Genomic DNA, 5080 nt, shown 5'->3' with positions numbered 1-5080 from the left:
ATTTTATTCTGAGCTAATATGGCATTCAGAGTATCAACTTCAAGAACTCCCTTCTTCATAGGTGTCCCATTATTCAGAGGATTCCTTTCAGAAGTGTACATGAACTGGTTATTAGCAACCATGTTAATGAGTTCTTGAGCTTCTGCAGGCGTTTTCTTTAGGTGAATGGATCCACCTGCAGAAGTGTCCAGTGACATCTTTGATAGCTCAGATAAACCATCATAGAATATATCCAGGATGGTCCATTCTGAAGCATGTCAGAAGGACACTTTTTGGTCAACTGTTTGTATCTTTCCCAAGCTTCATAGAGGGATTCACCTTCTTTCTGTCTGAAGGTTTGAACATCAGCTCTAAGCTTGCTCAGCTTTTGAGGCGGAAAGTACTTGGCTAAGAAAGCCGTGACCAGCTTATCCCAAGAGTTCAGGCTGTCTTTGGGTTGAGAATCCAACCATAATCTAGCTCTGTCTCTTACAGCAAAAGGGAAAAGCATGAGCCTGTAGACTTCAGGATCTACTCCATTAGTCTTAACAGTATCACATATCTGCAAGAATTCAGTTAAGAACTGAAAAGGATCTTCAGATGGAAGTCCATGAAACTTGCAGTTCTGCTGCATCAGAGAAACTAAATGAGGTTTCAGCTCAAAGTTGTTTGCTCCAATGGCAGGAATGGAGATGCTTCTTCCATGTAAATTGGAATTAGGTGCAGTGAAGTCACCAAGCATTCTCCTTGCATTGTTGTTGGGTTCGGCTGCCATCTCCTTTACTTGTTCGAAATTTTCAATCAAGTTGTCTCTAGTTTGTTGTAATTTAGCTTCTCTTAATTTTCTCTTCAGAGTCCTTTCAGGTTCTGGATCAGCTTCAACAAGAATGCCTTTTTCTCTGTCCCTGCTCATAAGAAAGAGGAGAGAAAAAGAAAAGAAGAAGAAATTCGAACACAGATAGAAGAGGGGGTTCGAATTTGGTGATGATGTGAGGAAGAGATGTTAGTTAATGAATGAATAAATAGAATAGGATGAGAGAGAAGGATGGAATTTTCGAAAATTATTTTTGATAAGGAGTTAGTGATTTTTGAAAATTGGTTTTTGAAAATTGTTAGTTTTTTTTTTTAAATCAAAAATAAAAATAAAAATAATTAGTTAATAAAAAAGAAATTTTTGAAAAAGAGGGAAGATATTTTCGAAAATTAGAGAGAGAGAGAGTTAGTTAGGTGGTTTTGAAAAAGTTAGGAAACAAACAAAAAGTTAGTTAGTTGGTTGGAACAATTTTGAAAAGGTAAGAAGTTAGGAAGTTAGAAAAGATATTTTGAAAAGATATTTTTGAAAAAGATAAGATGAGAAGATATTTTTGAAAAGATATGATAAAAATTTGTTTTGAAAAAGATTTGTTTTTTTAAAATCACAATTAATGACTTGATTCATAAGAAATCACAAGATATGATTCTAGAACTTAAAGTTTGAATCTTTCTTAACAAGCAAGTAACAAACTTCAAATTTTTGAATCAAAACATTGATTGATTATGTTATTTTCGAAAATTTGGTATAAAAATAAGAAAAAGATTTTTGAAAAATATTTTTGGAATTTTCGAAAATAACTAAGAATTTTGAAAAAGATTTGATTTTTGAAAAAGATTTTGAAAAAGATAAGATTTTCAAATTGAAAATTTGAATTGACTCATGAGAAACAATTTGAATTTTTTTAAAAATTTTTGAAAAAGTCAACTCAATTTTCGAATTTGATGAGAGAAAAAGGGAAAGATATAATTTTTTTGATTTTTGAATTTTTATGATGAGAGGGAAAAACACTAAAAAGATGCAATGCATGAAATTTTTAGATCAAAACATGTGATGCATGCAAGAATGCTATGAATGTCAAGATGAACACCAAGAACACTTTGAATGTCAAGATGAACATCATAGACACAATTTTGAAAAATTTTTAATGCAAAGAAAACATGCAAGACACCAAACTTAGAATTCTTTAATACTTACGCACTAAGAATTCAAGAATGCATATGATAAACATGAAAAGACACAAATCAAAAAATCTTCAAGATCAAACAAGAAGACTTACCAAGAACAACTTGAGGATCATGAAGAACACTATGAATGCATGATATTTTCGAAAAATGCAAGATGCATATGCAAGTGACACCAAACTTATGATATGACTCAAGACTCAAACAAGAAACAGAAAAATATTTTTGATTTTTATGATTTTCTAAATTTTTTTGGATTTTTTTCGAAAATTATATGAAAAAGAAAAAATAAGGATTCCAAAATTTTTAATATGAATTCCAGGAATCTTGCATTCTTAGTCTAAAGCTTCAGTCCAGGAATTAGACATGGCTCACTAGCCAGCCAAGCTTTCAAAGAAAGCTCCAGTCCAAAACACTAGACATGGCCAATGGCCAGCCAAGCTTCAGCATTTAACACCAGAGTATATTGATCTTGATAACAAATTGCTGCTCATCATTTATCAAGTATGTAACTTACCTCTGATGGTTTGGAAGCCTCAGTCCAAAAGAATTTAGACATGGCTTTACAGCCAGCCAGACTTCACATGCTTCATGAAACACTAGAATTCATTCTTAAAAATTATGAAGAAAAATAATATTTTTGAAAACATTTTTTTTTCGAAAACAAGTGAGAAAATTTTGAAATATTTTTGAAAAGTTTTTGAAAAGAAAACAAAAAGAAAATTACCTAATCTGAGCAACAAGATGAACCGTCAGTTGTCCAAACTCAAACAATCCCCGGCAACGGCGCCAAAAACTTGGTGCACGAAATTGTGATCTCCAGGCTCGAACAATCCCTGGTAATGGCTCCAAAGCTTGGTGCTCTGATCTCAATACATAATTGTCACAACTTCGATACAACTAACCAGCAAGTGCACTGGGTCGTCCAAGTAATACCTTACGTGAGTAAGGGTCGAATCCCACGGAGATTGTTGGTATGAAGCAAGCTATGGTCACCTTGTAAATCTCAGTCAGGCAGATATAAAGTGATAATGGAGTTTTCGAAATTTTATAGTAAAATAGGGATAGAGACACTTATGTAATTCATTGGTAGGAATTTCAGATAAGCGAATGGAGATGCTTTTCGTTCCTCTGAACCTCTGCTTTCCTGCTATCTTTATCCAATCAGTCTTACTCCTTTCCATGGCTGGCTGTATGCAAGGGCATCACCGTTGTCAGTGGCTACATCCCCTCCTCTCAGTGAATAATATGCTCATGCACCCTGTCACGGCACGGCTATTCATCTGTCGGTTCTCGATCATGCTGGAATAGGATTCACCCTCCTTTTGCGTCTGTCACTAACGCCCAGCACTCGCGAGTTTGAAGCTCGTCACAGTCATTCAATCATTGAATCCTACTCGGAATACCACAGACAAGGTTTAGACCTTCCGGATTCTCTTGAATGCCGCCATCATTCTAGCTTACGCCACGAAGATTCTGGTTAGGAGATCCAAGAGATATTCATTCTAGCTTATTTCATGTAGAACGGAAGTGTTTCTCAGGCACGCGTTCATAAGGGAGAAGGATGATGAGCGTCACACATAATCATCACCTTCATCATGTTCTTGGGTGCAAATGAATATCTTAGAAGCGAAATAAGAAGAATTGAATAGAAAACAGTAGTACTTTGCATTAATCTTTGAGGAACAGCAGAGCTCCACACCTTAATCTATGGAGTGTAGAAACTCTACCGTAAAAATACATAAGTGAAAGGTCCAGGCATGGCCGAGATGGCCAGCCCCCTTGATCTAAGAACAATGCGTTCAAAGATGATCCTAAGATCCTAAGATGATCAAAAGATGCCTCATACAATAGTAAAAGGTCCTATTTATAATAAACTAGTCACTAGGGTTTACATGAGTAAGTAATTGATGCATAAATCCACTTCCGGGGCCCACTTGGTGTGTGTTTGGGCTGAGCCTGAGTGTTGCACGTGCAGAGGCCATTTGTGGAGTTGAACGCCAGTTTCTGTGCCAGTTTGGGCGTTCAACTCTGGTTTTGGATCCTTTCCTGGCGCTGGACGCCAGATTTGGGCAGAAGGCTGGCGTTGAACGCCAGTTTACGTCGTCAATTCTTGGCCAAAGTATGGACTATTATATATTGCTGGAAAGCCCTGGATGTCTACTTTCCAACGCAATTGGAAGCGCGCCATTTCGAGTTCTGTAGCTCCAGAAAATCCACTTTGAGTGCAGGGAGGTCAGAATCCAACAGCATCAGCAGTCCTTTTTCAACCTCTGAATCTGATTTCTGCTCAAGTCCCTCAATTTCAGCCAGAAAATACCTGAAATCACAGAAAAACACACAAACTCATAGTAAAGTCCAGAAATGTGAATTTAACATAAAATCTATTAAAAACATCCCTAAAAGTAACTAGATTCTACTAAAAACATACTAAAAACAATGTCAAAAAGCGTATAAATTATCCGCTCATCAAGGACCTTGTTTCATTCATGAAACTTACAGTGGACTTAGATGGATCAGAGACTAAGTTTGCTAAATTAGAGGTATTTTGTTCAGAGTTCTCTGTCTGTTGCTGGGTGGATGATGGAAAAGGTTTATTATTGTTAAACATGTTCCTTCCACCATTATTAAAGCCTTGTTGAGGCTTTTGTTGATCCTTCGATGAGAGATTTGGGTGATTTCTCCATGATGAGTTATAGGTGTTTTCATAAGGTTCACCTAAGTAATTTACCTCTGCTATTGCAGGGTTCTCAGGATCATAGGCCTCTTCTTCAGAAGGCGCCTCTTGAGTACTGTTGGATGCAGCTTGCATTCCATTCAGACTCTGAGAAATCATATTGACTTGCTGAGTCAATATTTTATTCTGAGCCAGTATGGCATTCAGAGTATCAATTTCAAGAACTCCCTTCTTCATAGGCGTCCCATTACTCATAGGATTCCTCTCAGAAGTGTACATGAACTAGTTATTAGCAACCATGTCAATGAGTTCTTAAGCTTCTGCAGGCGTTTTCTTTAGGTGAATGGATCCACCTACAGAAGTATCCAATGACATCTTAGCTAATTCAGACAGACCATCATAGAATATATCCAGGATGGTCCATTCTGA

The 5080-nt window shown here is 36.5% G+C and overlaps 1 non-coding gene across 1 annotated transcript; it reads left to right on the top strand.

The window, feature by feature from the left end:
* The first annotated feature begins 250 nt into the window (after nucleotides 1-250).
* LOC112730901 (small nucleolar RNA R71) lies at nucleotides 251-358 on the top strand. Its single transcript, XR_003166703.1, has one exon. It is a non-coding gene; the product is annotated as a small nucleolar RNA R71 (small nucleolar RNA).
* Nucleotides 359-5080: the final 4722 nt, after the last annotated feature.

The sequence above is a fragment of the Arachis hypogaea genome, chromosome 12 (genome assembly GCF_003086295.3).
Source record: "Arachis hypogaea cultivar Tifrunner chromosome 12, arahy.Tifrunner.gnm2.J5K5, whole genome shotgun sequence".
NCBI lineage: Eukaryota > Viridiplantae > Streptophyta > Magnoliopsida > Fabales > Fabaceae > Arachis > Arachis hypogaea.
The sequence above is the reverse complement of the archived record's forward strand: the minus strand, read 5'-3'. Positions and strand labels throughout refer to the sequence as shown.